General features: G+C 43.8%; 1 pseudogene; it reads left to right on the plus strand.

Annotated features, from left to right (window-relative positions):
- Positions 1-7,668, plus strand: part of LOC149267335 (flowering locus K homology domain-like) — a 30,472-nt pseudogene extending 22,804 nt beyond the window's left edge.
- Positions 7,669-18,731: the final 11,063 nt, after the last annotated feature.

The raw sequence follows: 18,731 nt of genomic DNA on the forward strand, positions 1-18,731 counted from the left end.
TCCAATGCTCAGAGAGAAAGTTATGATGATTTTCCCCAGGTCACCTGTTTGGAATGTAATTTAGGAGTCTACAAAAAGACCAACTTCCGTAGATCATATCTCCGCAAATATAGCATAAAAAGCTCTAAAATTTTGACCCAAGATTCAGCGCAATTTCTTCTCAGATGGGTTTATTTTTTAGCTTCTGAAACGTTGCAGAAAATAAGTTATATCGAAAATGCCATGATGACCTATTTGGAGCAGTGAAACCCTAGAATCCAAAGCTCTGATACCAAATGTTATGAAACCAGCTCAAGAAAAAGATAGATCAACACCTTAAAATTCAGCCTCTTCGAGGGGGCAACCTCCTTTACATTACATAAATGAACAATTCTTCAATGATACAAATGAAAAGACCTCCTTTCTATATATAGGAGTCTAAGGGGTCATAACATAATCAGAGCTGACATAACAATAATAATGTAAGGGCACAATAGTAACAATAGTGGGCTTCTATGTGGCACAATAGTAACAATATGGGCACTACATGGGTACATCAATATAATAAGTGGGTTGTACTAATAACAATAAGGGGTTACACTAGTAGTATAGGGGCCTAACAAAATCCCCATACCATAGCTCCCGCAGTTAGGACAATACGTAAGGACCTGGGTAAGGGAATTATGCAGTTACAGGAAGTCATTCAGTGAGGGAACTTGAACCTTCATGAACGCGAAGAAGCTCAGGTACAACTGAAGTAGAAAAGTATGGTAATAGACGCAGAAATAAAAAAATTGGAGATTGAAATCACCCAAACATGTCACATCAATGGAAGGTAAGGACAAGATACGGGTAACCATACCACCACATTAGAAGATTGTCACCGTAAATTTCTAGCTCTGCTACCATGGCTACAACCACACCTTATCAAACAAAGTAACCAGGGGAGTGCACTGTATAAGGAAGAACGCGAGGCGTTGACTAGCGGGAGGGTAACTAAGGGAGGCCTACAGACTAGGTTGAAAGGTGACTTGAAGCCTTGCACCATGGGTGCGACCACCTGACTATCTATAGGAAGCACAGTCTCAGGGCTGCAAGTAGTTGAAAGAGAGCGCGAGACTATAAAAGAGTCTGTATGGGATCTGCACGACAAGGAGGTTGTGCACAGGATCAGTATGTCACAGGGGTCACAGCTGTGCATAGGGAGCCATGCTGCTACGTAGATAGGCTAGGAGGTGACCACTGGTGTCACTGTTCATGACAAGAGGTCCAATTTAAGGCAAAAAGGAGTGGGCGGCGGGTAATTAAGATACTAATTAAGAGCAAGATTTGGGATGATCTTCCGTCAAAAAGGAATTAATGACTCAAAAGTGGGGGGAAGGGTCGAATTCAAATTCAAAAGATTCTATAAAATCATTAGGGATAGCCACAGGGCAACACTTGGTTGTTTGAGAATTGAGCAAGTACTGAGCTCTGAGCGCCACGTACTCTTACCACCCTCAACTTCAAACATGATGATGGCTGCAAGAACAAGAGTGCGAATCATGGAAGTTACCCAGGAGCCCCGTATAGTCTAGGAAGAGCCTAAAGGGGCAGCAGCTGCACCAGAAGCTCCCAAGTCACCCCACACGCTGTGACCACAGAAATATAAGCAAACAATGGGGCCAGTCTGAGTATCACCACGGAACCCTCAGTTTAGTAAATTATCAATGACAGAGAAGGGTAAAACCATCACCTTTGAAACAGAGGAGGAGGAGGAAGATTTCCAAACTCTGGTTGCCCAAATTGAAATGCAGAACGATGAGGCAGAGACTATCTCCCAAGTGCCTTTGGCGATAAAGTTACCCCCCTACACCCCCGGTGGAAGGGGAAAGCCAAGATACTAAAGGACTTGGAGGCCATGAAGAGTTCGCTCCAGACCCCGCTCCTTCTGGATGAAATAAGGTTTGAAGGTCTGCTAATGGGATGGGAACCTAATATGAAGTTTGAAGACTGGGACCTCGCGGACAGCGAGAAGTTCCCAAAGTTGGCCATGGAGAATTTACTGCAGCAAAAATGGTTACGCAGTGTGGAAAGGGTTGGGTTAATCCATCTGCGATGGATACCCCACTACTGCCACACGCCCATCACAATTTTTTTCATCCGACAGTTGTTGTGCCTAGTACATGATGGGTATCTCTGGATGGAGGAGCCAATTCCCATTATGGCCAATTTAATTCACTGGATTTCTCAGTTGCGCATCAAAGGAAATGACCCCGTAGCCATAGCAGGAAAGAGCAGCGACTTGGCCCTTGCAGGAGCTATGAAGGCTAAATATAAGATGGAGAAGAGGAAGCGAGGGTACGTAATCACAAGCATCAAGGACCAAGGGGTGTGCGTAGCCACCCAGCTACTGGTTGGCAAGCTTATGAGGAAATGTTTGGCTGACGAAGTGCCAGCATCTTTAATTACGTTGGCAGAGCAGTGCGTAAAGGGGGTCCAGTTCAACAAGGCGCAATTCCTCTGTGACGGGTTTTTGACAAACTATAGAGACGCTGAGGAGCAGGGTAAGACATTCCACTATGCATGGTTACTCTTATCCATCCTATTGGTTACAGGAGAGCTGCTAGAAGACAACCAGTTTCCCATGGTTGAGGGTGACCTACCTGAAGCCGCGAGGTACACCTCGCTCTAGGCAACAATAGACGTGATGAGGATTCACGAGATAAAGGTGTTTTCGGTGTTCGTAGAGGCAAGCATACAAACATGGATCAACCGTAGGCTGCACTTGTCCCCTACAGTCCATAATAGCTTACAGAGTGCAACAGAGTTCAAAGCGGATATGCATAATCTGTATAACTAGGCACACAAAGATCCCACACGAACATGGGTGAAGCTCACGTTCATCGCAACGGATGATGTGATATTTGCGGTAATGGTGTCCTGGCCTTTGGAGTGGCGTGCCCCGGACTTGGCAGAAATGGAAAAGATTACAACACAGTAGCACAAGAAGGAAACTAAGCTACGCATCGTGCAGCTGGCAGACAAAAAGTGTCAGGAACAAGAAGTGGCCACGCAGCAAAAGGCGGCTGAGGCAGCTGTGGCAGTGTAGATAGCATAGACCACAACCGTACTAACTAAAGAGACAGAGGAAGGCAAGCAAATGTCCATGGAGCAGGACATATAAGGGGAGGTTGAGATAGAGGAATGCACGCACCCTGCACCAAAATCAACCCACATCAAGAGGCCATGCATCCATGAGAAGCCCGCCTCATGGAAAAAGACGAAGGTAACGAAGACCTTCGCTGACCCAATCTAGCTCATCGAGGGAGACCTTCTTTCCCTTGGCGAAATAGTTCACGATGTCACTAAGGATGCTTTTGAAGACTTAATGAAGGAGTAGAAAATTGTGTTGGGGGCACTCAGAGCATGGTTGTAGGTATTATAGGTGCGACCCCCAGGAATGATGGCACCACACGTTGCGGTAGGTACATCTAAAGCCGAGCCGATGTTGCGCGCCCGCACCATGAACACTTTTTTATTACTAGAAGGCATAGTCTTAGCAGCCACCGAGGGTGACAGGGCCATGACAAGTCAAATGAAGGGCTAGGGGTTGAATTTGGCCGCCCTTCCCAGAGAAATCCTATACCAACTACAGGATGGGGTAGTTGTTGAGCTTCTCGCCAGGGAGGGCTGCGCCCTCTAAATCTTGAGTGAGCAGAAGTTCAATTTAGAATAGCTCAGCCTGTAGCGTGACAAACTGGTCACACAAACCCAAGGATTGGAATAGGCCGTGGAGGAGGCTTGTAGCATCATACCGGAGTTGGCCATGTCGGCAATACTCCAAAACGCAAAAAAGATTCACTAACTAGCGGGTCGAGTCCGAAAGGCCCAGGAGGAGGCCGCGAAGGTTTAGTTGGAGTTGAACCTACAGATCACTGAGCTGTGGCTGAAGGCGTAGCCCTATACACCCCCCGAAGTCAGAGAGCAGTGAAACCGTGCCATTCAATCGGGATTGGAAGCAATAGAGAAGGTCGTACAAGACTACACGGGATTGTTGGATCAGTCCCTCTTCACACTCACCTCATTGCAGGAAGATCCAAACATATAGTGTCTGGAGGTAGAAGCATGGCACTTATAATAGGCATATGACAATATTAGAGGGACCGCATGGACGATCGCCCTTACTCAGCGGCTTGCCAGGATGAACGAGGCCCGGGCTCTAAAGGAACAGGTGGATGACGCACGTCAGAAAGAAGCAATGCTTAAAGCACACATCTAGCCTTGGCTCGAGGAAGAATTCATGGTCACTGCCAAGATTGAGGGAAAGTTGGCATAGATTCAGGGCATATATGCACTCAGGCAAGGAATTGCACCTAACAATGATGCATCGGAGATTTTCACACAATTGATACATCAAACAACAGAAGAATGTGTGGCAGACGTAAGCAAAGTGCAAAAGTTGCTAGATGGATTCCGCGCAAAGATCACCACACCAGCCGAGTGACTCAGAATGAGTCACGATGACTGTGTTTGGGGCCTGTTGGGTAGATGACCCCCCCATAGCGGGTTTTTGGGGCTTGAAGCCTGAATTTTGGTCAAGTGTAATGTAAATACCCCGCAAAATGCGGGCACGGAGCATGAGAGTCTATGGTTGTATGTACTAAAATAATATAATTTAATGTATGGTATGTCAGCCTACCCATGGTCTGCGGACCATGGGATTGTATAAATAGAGTGAGGCTCTAGGTGTAAAGTCAGTTTTAAGTCTTAGATTTGAGAAGTAATATGGGTTTTTGAATGAGGAATTCGTTCTAAGTATGTAACTCTAAGTCTTGGGTCGTAGTAGTAGGAAGAGGCTCTGCAGCTGAGTGCACAAAGGCCTGGTAGAGTCTGCAGTTGTGTCCGCAGACCCCTGCAGCTGAGTGCACAGGGTGGAGTTGGGATTGTGCTCAGACAGAGAATTAATAAAAGACAAGTTGATTTTGGAATATTCTGTGTCTATGCTTCTGATTTATTTATGCATCTCTTTACAGTTTATGATTGCGCGCACTTGTTATGAATGTTGAATGATTAATGAGAATATTGGGCCCACGTAATTAAGTTAGGGTCTATAATAAAATCACAGTAAGGATTAAGGATCTAGATAGCACCTCTTCGCACTCTTTATAGAGTTGCGTAAAGGCAGTCGCACAAGCTACGAAGGACGAATGGATGCGTGGAGTAATGCAAGCGTGCGGGATTGGTTCCCGAACTTCCTAGACTTCATCAAGACATAACTAGGGTGTGGAAACCTGGTTCCAGCACCCGTCCATATTACCTCGGTTGAGACCTCAGTCTGTGAACCACAGACTGTTACTGAAATGGCCGGTAGTTTCATGATTTGTTTGGCTAAATCACTTATGAACTTGGGTCAGGCCCCAACAAGCCAACATGCCTTCTGCCATGTCCTCTATCCCCTGTCCTGTGGTTAGGTCTGGGCCTTATTCTTCCTGCGTCATGGTGGCCCTTGTTTCCTATGTTGTTGCTGCTTGTTCGACACCCTTGGTCTGCTCTACAATAGCCTTCGTTGCTTCGCAGAAAGCCCTTACCTCCTTGGACAACTGCTCATTACACTTCTGCTAACCCAGCAGCTTGGTGGTATCCTTCTGTTTTTTTACTACTATCTTATCGCGCGCCACCAGATCTAGGGTGTGCCACTCAGGTAGCCATGAGTCAAGCACAATGAAAATAGAATCATTAATCATGATGAAAGGAATTTTTCTCCAATTCTGCGCCGGATCCTTACGTGCCTTGATATACACATTATGCATATCTTCCTTGACGTCTGCAAAGCTCCACAGACTGTCATACACTTTGGGGAATAGGCGCGGCCTTTTCTTGATCCACATCTAGATGCTCGCCTCCATGAGCACCCAGAAGATCTTGTTCTCATGGATTTGCATGGCATCCTTCGTCACCCAGAGTGACGCGTAGTTTGCTACCTCTGGCAAGTCCCGTTCAAAGGGAGGGAACTGATTGTCCTCAGGCAGTTCCCCTCTCACCAATAAGATCGACAAGAGAAACCACACGTAGTGGAAGGTCTTGCCCTGCTCCTGAGCTTCTTTGTAGTTGGTTAGGAGTTCCTCATAGAGGAATTTGGCCCAGTTGAATTAAACCCCTTCCCTGCATTATTTGGCCAGTGTGACGACCGTCGCTGGTACCTCGTTGCTGTGGCATTTTCTCATCACCTTCCCAGCCAGCAGCTGGGTGGCTATGTGTACCCATTTTTCCTGAATGCTACTAATTATGTAGCCTCTCTGCTTCTTTTCCAACTTGTATTTCTTCTTCATGGCCTCTGCGAGAACCAAATCTCCTCTTTTACCAGCTATTTCCGCGGGGTCCCTTCCCGTATAGGGAAGCAGAGAAATCCTGTGAATAAGCTCTGCTGTGATGGGAATAGGCTCCTCCAGCCACAAGTACCCATCGTGCACTAGGCAAAGCAGTTTCTTGATGACAAAGACTATCATTGTTGCCCAATGAAAGTGTGGAATCCATAGTAGGTGGAGTAGCCCGGTCTCCTCCACACTGCGCAACCATTTCCACGGCTCTAGCACTATAACTTATCCTTCCTTACTCTGTTTCATGAGTTTTCTAGTCTCCAAAAGTGGGAACTTTTTGCTATCCATGAGGCCGAAACCTTCAAATTTCATTGTGGGCATGTGGCCCAGAACCGATCCTTCAAACAAAATTCCATCTGGGAGGAGCGATGTTTGGAGTGTGCTCATAATGGCATCCAAATCCTTGGGTACTTTTGCTTTCCCTTTCCACGGAGGGACATATTAGGCAGTTTTACTGCAGCGCACATCGGCTGAATGTCTTCCTCCATTTCTTCATCCACCTCGATCTCTTCTATGAAAGCCTAGAGGTCCTCCTCCTCATCATCCATCTCAAGATTAACAGTCTTGCCCTTTTCCTCCATAGAAAGTTTACCAAACTACAAATTTTGTGGAGACATGTGGACTGGTCCTACTGCCTATTGATCCTTTTTGGGCCTCGGCATCTAGGGTGATTTTGGAATTTTTGATGCATCCCCCCCCCCCCCCCCGACAACATAGGGTTCTACGTGGCTTCCTTGGTTTTCGACATCATTCTATTCAGGAGGTCCTGCATCTCCTTCGGCAATGTCTCAAACACTGAACTTGCTCTCAAAGCCTCCAAATTTGTAAGGTCCATACCCACTTGATAGCGCAACAACTGAATTCTCAAAACACCAAGGGTTGTTTGCTGGATAGCCACCTGTGATTTATAGGCCTTTTTGAATTCAAATTTTACTATTCTCCCCACATTTAGACCATTAATGTTACATTTGCAGCTTATCGTCCCAAATATAGTTTTGACCAAAACCGTGCCCACAAAGAGACTGAGGAAGGTCAGGAAATGTCCACGGAGCAGGACATACAGGGGGAGGCTGAGGCAGAGGAATGCATGGACCCTACACCAAAATTGACCCAAGTCAAGAGGCCACGCATCCATGAGAAGCCAGCCTTACGGAAAAAGACGAAGGCAACAAAGACCTTCACCGACCCAATCCAGCTCACTGAGGGAGACCTTCTTGACATTGGCGAAACAGTTCGCGATGTTAGTAAGGATGGTTTTGAAGACTTAATGATAGATCAGACAACTGTGTTGGGGGCACTCAGAGCATGGTTCCAGGCATTACAGGTGTGACCGCCATGAATGGTGGCACCACACGTTGTGGCAGGTACATTCGAAGCCGAGCTGATGTTGTGTCCCCGCACCATGAACACTTTTTACTACCAAAAGGTGTAGTCTTAGCAGCCACCGAGGGCGACGGGGCCACGACAAGTCAAATGAAGGGCTAGGGGTTGAATTTGGCTGCCCTTCTGTTGTGGCCAACAACAACCCCCCTTCTTATTTAGGTGTTATCCCTAATACTAAATAAGTGGGGACCCTTAGTCAAAAAATTTAAAAATTAATTAGTGCTTGAATTTCCTTTTTCAATAAAACTTACCATCATAAGCTTAAAGAATATCCTTGAAAAATTTAAAAATCTTAAGCTTTATGATAAAGTAGAATTATTTCTTAGGAAATATCGCATCATAAAAATATAATGGATACCCCCTTACAAGCCGAATTCTAAGATTGCGAGACCGTGATGTGAGACTACACATTAAGTAAACATAAATTGCATCGCATACGTCAAAGACCACTTACGTTGAAAAACTTTAAACTATCGATATGCGATGGCGCATATCACAAATCACATTCTGTAGAAAATAGATTAACAAAAGTTGTCATATGCCACGCTCCTGCGATACTGCAATATTGTGATTTTGCGATAGAGCGGTAATGCGATATAGCGATGTTGCAATTTTACAATGTTGCGATTTTGCGATGTTGCGATCTGCGATGTTGTGATTTGTGATGTTGCAATCTATGATGTTTCGATGTTGCGATCTATGATGTTACAATCTATGATGTTTCGATGTTGTGATCTGCGATATTGCGAAGCAAATAGAAAAATCGCTTCATCGCAGATCTTTCGGGCTCGTCGTTCAAGAGAAAGTATTTTCCATAAACTGAGACCTGGTTATGTGCTTTAATGCTAATTAATGAGTTAGTTTCCAGTCATTAATGAAATAGGGTTTCATGCTTATCAAAAAGTCATTTCACGTAGGGTGGTGTATTTTATATGTCTTCGGCATTTAAAGCTTTCTCATCACCTTTTCCATATCATGACTCTCATCTCATTTGTAAATTGCAAGAACGAATAACAAAGAATGATACAAAGTAGTACGCAGGATATTATGGGAAAGAAAGGCAAAGCTCCAAGCTCTGAAGAGAAAGAAATGGCGCCCTTATATACAGACACTGCCTATAACAGAGACGCTGGTATTGCTACTTGGGAAGGCATGTATAATCTACCTAAAGAAGAGAATCCCAGAGTGATGGAAGTTGTGGCTACTGCAGGCTCACATGGTTCTTCTGAGGCATCCATCACAGAGCTAGCTTGTTCGTTCTTACACCCAATAGCAGTGAGGCCCAAAATTCTTCCATACATGGACATGGTTAAATGGACACTGGACAGCGCTGATATAAAAAACAGAAAGTTTAAAACTCAGGGTCAAGATCTTGCGGAATCATTGTTTTCACAAAATTTGAGCTTTATATCCGCTAAAAAAAAACATGCAAAGGGTGAAAAACGCACCAAGGAAGCCCAGATCAAGAAACGGAGGCAGTTTCCGATGTGCATCACTGGGCAAAACTTCTTGAAAAGGAAAGCTTCTAATTGCTCAGTCACCTGTAAGACCAGAAATTTGTAAGAAAGCAATGCTAGAGGTAAAATAGTAAAACTTGAATCCTAAAACCAGTAGTAATTGTCTGAAACATCTTCAATATGGTATCTACTGAAAGTACAACAACTACAAGCAGGCTGGAGACAGAAGGCTCAAGAAAAGGCAGAATCAATCCAAAGGTTAACCAAGTTGAATTTGGATTATTACTAGGCATATTTAGTAAAAGCACACAACCAGTGCATGACTCTCAAGTGTATCATCAATTTTGCCGAGAAGATGGTGCCAACTCTTTCCGATTCTGTTTTCACAGCATAACTAAAATCGGAAGTCGGCCAGCTGACTCTTATCAAAAATATGTTGAACGCGTGTGATTTCAAGGAGTAGATACAGAAATAATTATTTAGTAGTTTTAATTTTAGATTCAGTTTTAGTTTTAATTTTGTTTTATTTTTGCCTGAAATGAGGACGGTCATTTAAACCGTATCCTACATTTTTGTAATAAGTTATTTTTAGATTTAATTAGTAGTATTTAAACCCTTCTCATGCATTTAGATAAGGGTCCTGAAATTTATCAAAAACTTATCCCCAGAACATGCACTTTTGTACCCTCTGAGGAGGTTTTGATGAATGAATGGAACAGGATTTATTGATATCTGTATTTAATATTTGCTACTGATGTTGCACTTCTGTACTCTTAGTGGATGTTGGATTAAGAAGAGATAAATCATTATCGCTTGAATCTCATGAGTAGAACTAGTTATAAATGGTACTTCTATCTCTTAACTATTTCTGCCTTTGTGTTAAAGTGATATTCATGTTTAGTTGTTTATATATTGATGCGTGAATGCTTGAGTTATCATTTGGCACTTTTGTATAGTGATAGCTATTTATTTATGCTTAATGTATGAGTAGCTTATTATGCGATATGTTTTTCACAACTGTTTCGTCTAACTTTTTATATGAAGTGGTTCATCTCTATTGAATTCTTTTCTCATAACAGTTGAATGATCTTTATTACCAATTGTTCTTTGAAATCATTTTAGATCGCATAACAGAAGGATTACACCCTGGGTTAGTATAGAATTAGATGTTTCCGTTTATTAGAATACAATTGCATGTTATTAGATTAGAGTTAGAATTAGAGCATCTCACTTAGGAACTTTTAGAAAAGAAATATCAATTCTTCACACACACACACACACATAAATTGGGAAACTGGTCCCATATCCCCAGTCGGACCCGCTATACCAAAGAGAAAAGGCGCTGCTAACCAAGGTCCGGACTGGGTGGGTATCCCCCTTGTTGTAGACCCGATTTTCGTGGCTTCAACACCTTCATAGAGAAATCCTATACCAACTACAGGATCGAGTAATTGCTGAGCTTCACGCCAGGAAGGGTCGCGCCCTCCAAGTCTTTAGCGAGCAGAAGTTCAATGTAGAATAGCTTAAACTGTAGCACGACAACCTGGTTGCACAAACCTAGGGATTGGAATAGGCCGTGGAGGAGGCTTGTAGCAGCATACCAGAGTTGGCCATGTCGGCAGTACTCTAAACAGTAGAAAAGATTCACTAACTAGCGGCTGGAGTCTGGAAGGCCAAGGAGGAGGCCGTGAAGGTTCAGTTGGAGTTGAACCTGCAGATCACTGAGCTGTGGCTAAAGGCATAGCCTTCTACACCACTAGAAGTTAGAGAGTAGCACAACCGTGCCATTCAATCAGGGTTGGAAGCAATAGAGCAAGTTCTACAGGACTGCACAAGATTGTTGGATTAGTCCCTCTTCACGCTCACCTCACTGTAGGAAGATCCAACCATACAGTGTCTAGAGGTAGAAACATGGAATTTACAATAGGCATATGACAATATCACGGGGACTGCATAGATGGTTACCCTTACTCAACGGCTTTCCAGGATGAAGGAGGCCTAGGCTCTAAAGGAATAGGTGGATGGCATGCGTCAGAAAGAAGCAGTGCTTAAAGCACGCATCCAACCTTGGCTCGAGGAAGCATTCACAGTCACTACCAAGATTGAGGGAAATTTGGCACAGACGTAGGGCATATATGCGCTCAGGTAAGGAATTTCACGTGACAATGATGCATCGGAGATTCGCACACAACTGATACAGTGGACAATAGAAGAATGTGTGGCAGAAGAAAGTGAAGCACAAAAGTTGTTGGATGGACTCCACACGAAGATCACTGCACTAGCCAAGTGACTCAGGATGAGTAACGATGATTTTGTTGGGGGCTTGTTGGGCAGCGGATGCCCCCATAGTGATTTTTTGGGGCTTGAAGCCTGAATTTTGGTCAAGTGTAATGTAAAGACCCCGCGAAATGCGGGCGCAGAGTGCGAGAGTCTAGGGTTGTCCTCCCTAAATAATATAATTTAATGTATCGTATGTCGGCCTACCCATGGTCCATGGACCATGGGATTGTATAAGTAGAGCGAGGCTCTAGGTGTAAAGTGAGTTTTAAGTCTTAGCTTTGAGAACTAATATGGGTTTTTGAATGAGGAATTCGCTCTGAGTCTGTAAGTCCAAGTCTTGGGTCGTATTAGTAGGAATTGGCTCTGCAGCTGAGTGCACAGAGGCCTAGTAGAGTCCGTAGTTGTGTTTGCAGACCCCTGTAGCTGAGTGCATAGGGTGGAGCTGGGATTGTACTCGGATAGAGAATTAATAAAAGAAAAGCTGATTTTGGAATATTCTATGTCTATGCTTCTATTTTATTTATGCATCTCTTTACAATTTATGATTGTGCGCATTTGTTATGAATGTTGAATGATTAATGAGAATATTGGGCCCACATAATTAAGTTAAGGCCTATAATAAAATCATAGTAAGGATTAAGGATCTAGACAGCACCTCTTCGCACTCTTTATAGAGCTCCGTGAAAGCAGTCGCACAAGCTGTGAAGGACGGATGGATGCAAGGAGCAGTGCAAGTGCGCCAGATTGGTTCACGAACTTCCCAGACTTCATTAAGACATCCCTAGGGTGTGAAAACTTGGTTCTAGAACCCTACCATACTACCTCGAGTGAGACCTCAGTCAACGCACCGTGGGCTATTGCTAAAAGGCTAGTAGTTTCGAGATTTGTTTGGCTAAATCACTTCTGAAACTAAGTCAGGCCCCAACAAGCCAACACGCCTTCTATCGTGTCCTCTATCCCCTATCCTATGGTTAGGTTCAGGCCTTATTCTTACCATGTTGTGGTGGCCCCTGTTGCCTGTGGTGTTGTTTCTTGTTTGACGCCCTTGGTCTGCTCTACGACAGCCTTTGCTGCTTTGCAGAAAGCCCTTACCTCCTTGGCCAACTGCTCATTATGATTTTGCTAACCCAGCAGCTTGGTGGCATCCTTCTATTTTTGTACTGTTGTCTTATCGTGCGCCGCCAGATCTCGGGTGCGCCACTCAGGTTTCCATGAGTCGAGCACAATGAAAAAGCATCATCAATCGCGATGAAAGGAAGTTTGCTCCAATTCTGCACCGGATCCTTACGTGCCTTGATATACACATTGTGCATATCCGCCTTGAAGTTTGCAAAGCTCCACAGACTGTCGTATAGTTTGGGGGATTGGTGTGGCCTTTTGTTGATCCACATCCAGATGCTCGCCTTCATGAGCTCCCAGAAGATCTTGGTCTCGCGGATTCGCCTGACATATTTTGTCGCCCAGAGCAATGCGTAGTTTGCCGCCTCTAGCAAGTCCCATTCAAGGGGAGGGAACTGACTATCCTCAAGCAGTTCCCCTTGTAACCAATAAGATCGACAAGAGAAACCACATGTAGTGGAAGGTCTTGCCCTACTCCTAAGCTTCTTTGCAGTTGGTTAGGAATTCCTCACAGAGGAATTTGACCCACTTGAATTAAACCCCCTCCATGCATTGTTCGGCCAGTGCGACGACCGTCACTGGTACCTTGTTGCCACAACATTTTCTCATCACCTTCCCAGCTAGTAGCTGGGTGGCTGTGCATACCCCTTTTTCCTAAATGCTACTAATTGTGTAGCCTCTCTTCTTCTTTCCAGCTTTTATTTCTTCTTCATGGCCTCTGCCAGTGCCAAATATCCAGTTTTACCAGCTATTTCTACAGGGTCCCTTCCCATATAGGGAAGCAGAGAAATCCTATGAATAAGCTCCATCGTGATGGGAATAGGCTACTCCAGCCACAAGTACCCATTGTGAACCAGGGAAAGCAGTTGGCTGATGACAGACTATCATCGGTATGCAGTGAAAGTGTGGAATCCATAGTAGGTGGAGTAGCCCGACCTCCTCCACACCACGCAGCCATTTCCGCGGCTCTAGCACTGTAACTTACGCCTCCTTGCTATGTTTCATGAGTTTTCTAGTCTCCAAATGTGGGAACTTTTCACTATCCATGAGGTCCCAATCTTCAAATTTCATCGTGGGCATGCGGCCCAAAATTGAACCTTCAAACAGAATTCCATCTAGGAGGAGCGGGGTTTGGAGTGCACTCTTAATGGCATCCAAATCCTTGGGTACTTTTGCTTTCCCTTTCCGCGAAGGGACATACTTGGGTAGTTTTGCTGTAGTGCACACCGATTGAATGTGTTCCTCCATTTCTTCATCCGCCTCAATCTCTTCTACGAAAGCATGGAGGTCCTCCTCTTCACCATCTATCTCAAGATTAACAGTCTTGCCCTTGTCCCCCATAGAAATTTTACCAAACCACAAATTTCACGGAGACATGTGGACTAGTCCTGCTTCCTATGGATCCTTTTTGGGCCTCGGCGTCCAAGGCAATTTTGGAATTTTCGGTGCATCCCCCCCAGCTGCGTAGGGCTTTATGCGGCTTCCTCGGTTGTCGACATCATTCTATTTAGGAGGCCCTGCGTCTCCTTCGGCAATGTCTCAAACACTGAACTTGCTCTCAAAGCCTTAAAATTCGTAAGGTCCATACCCACTTGATAGCGCAACAACTGAATTCTCAAAATGCCAAGGGTTGTTCACTGGATAGCCACCTATGATTTATAGGCCCTTTTGAATTCAAATTCAACCATCCTCCCCACATTTGGCCCATTAATGTTAGATTGGTGGCAGATCGTCCCAAATATAGTTTTGACTTCATGTCTTAATTTCCCATCGCCCGCTCCTCGTTGTCTTAAATTTGACATCTTTTCATAAACAGTGACACCAATGGTCACTTCCTAGCTTACCACATGGTAGCATAGCCTCCTATGCAGGGGCGTGACTCCTGTGACATAGTGATCCTACGTGCAACCTCCTTATCGAATAGCTCCCACACAAACTCTTTTATAGTCCTGCTCTCTCTTTCAACTGCTCGGAGCATTGATAATGTGCTTCCGACGGCTAGTCAGGTGGTCGCACCACCTGTTCGAGGCTTCAACTCACCTTCCATCCTAGTTCATGGGAACTCCTCAATTATCCTTGCAACAGTCAACGTCGTGCGTTCTTCCCTCTGTGGTCCATTCCACTAGTTACTTTGTCTGGTAAGGTGCGGTCGCAACCATGGTAGCAGAGTCACAAATGCTTGGCGACAATCTTCTAATTCAGCATTATGGCTACCCATATCTTGTCCTGTCATTCTTAGTTTATCGACGGGACCTGCTTACATGATGTTGTTTTCCATTTTTTTGGTCTCCACGTCCATTAACATGCTTTTCTTCCTCAGTTGTATCTGATCTTCATCGAGTTGGCGAAGTTTAAGGTTCCCTCGCCGCATGACTTCCTGAATATGCATATGTTCACCCTCGCGTAGCTGCATAATTCCTTCATCCTGGTCCTCATGTACTGTCCCAACTGTGGGAGCTATTGCGTGAGGATTACTTTCCTCCAAAACTATGGTCTCAACTCTTCTCCTCAACTTTGGAATTTTCTCTATGCTCAGGTTCTTGCACATGGACCTATAGGCCCATCAAATCGCTGGCACATTCAGGTTCCAATCTATTTGTCTCGCCTGGTGAACCCTGTTTAGGATTCCACATACCATATTGAATGCTTCTACGTGGAACACTTGTGGTGCATGTCACCTTTCCTGCTACTGCATCATATTCCGATCTTCGATCATTAGTGGGTGTGCTTGAGTGGGCTGCCTAGCACACATCTGTACCCATCAACACAGGTGAGCACGCAAGTTTCTCCATCCTTGCTGTCCGACTCTCGTTCGAATTTGGGGGCGCCCAATCTGTAGGTGCATGTTGGCTACATGGGGCCTGACCCAGGTTCAAAACTGTTGACACCTAATCCTTGTGATTGGGTGAATTTATGTAAATAATTAAATTATAAATATGAACTGTCATCGGGAGATGAACTGAACAGTCTCTCCCTGTTGTATATAACAAAGACCTACCTGATGGAATAATACACATGAATCATTTTTGCGTTCTGGATTTATTGCCTGGCCTGACATGGTATCAGAGCCAACTCTATTTTTTAGCATCCCTGCCCTTTGTAACTCCCTATTCTGCTCCTCTGCTTTCCATTCAAAAATGCTGCCAGTTCATAAATGTTGGTAGCCTGCTCCATGCTATCACCTGAACGCTGCTGCCTGACACTGCCTGCGCTCTCTGTCTGCCATATTCGATATATACAGTCCTGAGTTACCTACATTACCTGTGCTCTCTGGACTATCAACATAACATTTTTTTCTTCTGCCATAACGTGGGACTACTATTCCAATGCTCAGGTAAGTACCCTTCAGATCGAATTTCATGGAATCCTCTTCCAATTCTATGATTTCCACAATGGGGTAGTGTTGGTAAGACACGCCGGCCATTTTCCTATTTCTGGACCTTAACACTTACACTTCTCCCACAAGAGCCAAGTGAAGATTGCGAGGACTGTGGAACTGATCCCAATTTCTCTCCCTGGTGAACTGTGCCATTTTCACCTGTAAATCTTCAATTGTAACACCGCCTAGACTTGAACCGGATAATTTCAGTGTGTTAGACTGATGTGATAATGCCACTGCCAACAGCCGACACTTTTGCTGGATCCTCATCTGAAATTCCAAGCAGCCTCTGCTTGCATTAAGGGGAATTGGGCTTGCTCGCTTCGCACGTTGGCCCTGGCCAGCATCAATTCAAATGCTATTGAAACACGCCATAGATAGAGCTGTAGGTGTTTTTGGTTGAACGTGGGTCGTAGCGGCCTGCTGTGTCTCCATACAGCCTCTACTTGCAGCATCTCAAGGACAAGTGCTAATAGCTGGCAACATTGCTACCTATAAAAGGCCCTCCATAACTCCCACCCTGCGCTGCTCCTCCAACGCTCGAAGCTGCTTGGCTTGGCCTCTCCTTTGTACATATATCCGGCCGGTCCATACCTCGATGAGCGCATTGATTGGTATTTGATACAATGTTGATGACTCTATACTCATTGATTGGTCAGAGAGTGGTTTTAAATATTGTTAATTTGAGATGTTGCAAATAATTTGTTATGTCTTGAAAGCTCAAAAATAGTCGATGCAATGGATTATTCTGCCCATCTTTATACATATTTTCCATACCGCATCTCCATATAATACCTCTAGCAATAATACCTTTGTCCTATTGCTACCATAATTTCATTTTTTAGAATATTGCTACTACAGTGCATTTTTTTCAGCAGAAGTATTTTTCTATCAGCAGAAATAATTTTTTTCAGAATGCATTCAATCATATCCATGGTAGGAATAGTTCTCAATGGCAAGGAGAACTATCTTGAATTGTCCCAGATGATAAAACACACCCTCATTTTCAATGAGTTGTGGAAAGGAATGTGTGTTGGAAACGAAGACAATGAACCAGTACAACCTACCTTAGATAAAGAGCTCATCATTTGGGAAAACAAGAACAGCAAAGCTTATGCATTAATCACAGCATCTGTAAATGAAGAGGTGAGTCGCCTTATTTCATCATATTCAACTTCCTTTGAAGCTTTACAAAAGCTGAAAGAACTCTATGACTCACATTCTGCACTTGAAGTTGTTCAACTCATGATTAAACTCTTCACTCTTGAACTGCAAAATAACGATCCTCTTGCTCTTGCATCTGAAGTAAAGTCTATAATGCATGCTATCAAATCCACTAAGGTTGAATTGGATATTCCTCTTATCGCTTTTCTCAAGGCACTTTATCCTACTTACTCCAATTACCTTGATTCATTGCAAGCAAATGGAAATCTCAAAGATATAACCTTTGACTCTCTTGTGAAAAATTTTGCTGAAAGAGAGAAAGCTTTTGGAAAGAAGACAGCCTTGAATCTTCTGAAGAGGCTGTGTGCCTTGCTCATCAAGAAAATCATCCTGCTCAAGATTCTACAAGAGGAAGAGGTGATCGAAGAGGAAGAGGAAGATATTTCAGAGGCAGGGGGGGCAGACATTCTCAAGGAGAAAAGGCAGATTTGCACTGCATTCGCTGCAAAAGAAATGGATCACATGATGCCTCTACATGCAAGCTACCATGGGACAAAATTGAGCAAAAAATAAACCAACAGAAAGGTAAAACTGATGATACAGACAAAGGTAAAACACCTGAATCCACTCACTATGTTGTGACACAATGTAACATTGGAGTAAATGAAGATTTATTTAATGCTTCGCTTGCTTCTTGGAAAAATGATTGGTTGCTTGATTCAGGAGCAACCTGCCACATGACTCATAGAAAAGCTTTTTTTTAAGATTTCACTGACAATGTTGATGGAGCAGTATACTTTGCATATCAATCAAAAATCAAGCCATTAGGGCCTGGCACAATCAGGCTTAAACTGCCTGGTCTTCCAGACTTTTTTCTGCATCATGTTCTATATCTCCCATAGCTCAAGAGAAACTTGTTGTCCTTGGTCCACATCTACCAGCAAGGTCATTCCATTCATATGTTTGATGGCAAGCTTGAGGTAATAAAAGCATCTGACCACTCACTTGTCATGAGGGGAATAGAAGAAGAAAGGCTTCTCAAACTGCAAGGAACCTCTGCTCATGCACAACATTTCTCATACAATTCTCATCATGAAGAAGGTGCACTTCCATCAAGTTTATTATGGCATGCTAGATTTGGACATTTTAACTATGACAATCTCCACTTGTTGAAGAAAAATGGTGTTGCTGGTTTGCCTACAATTCCTAGGAAACTTAAGCAATGTGATGCTTGCATTCTAGGAAAGCATAGCAAACAGTCCTTTCATGATTCACGTTCAAGAGCACATAGAAAAATTTAACTCATTCATTTAGATTTATGTGGTCCAATGTCTATTCCTTCTGCAAATGGAAATAAATATATCATTACATTTACTGATGACTACAACAGAATGTGTTAGGTTTATTTATTGAAGACAAATATGATGCTTTTCAAACACTCAAGAATTTTCATAAATGGATTGAAAATGATGCAAAATCTCATATTGGGTCTATTCGCACTGGAATACACATCAAATGAATTTGAAAACTATCTTTGCCAACATGGGATCAAACATCAAACAATTGTGCCTTATAATCCCCAACAGAATGGTGTAGCTGAAAGAATGAATA

The sequence above is a fragment of the Pinus tabuliformis genome, chromosome 6, assembly GCF_031772625.1.
Source record: "Pinus tabuliformis cultivar Carrire ecotype Pingquan chromosome 6, CPIR1, whole genome shotgun sequence".
NCBI lineage: Eukaryota > Viridiplantae > Streptophyta > Pinopsida > Pinales > Pinaceae > Pinus > Pinus tabuliformis.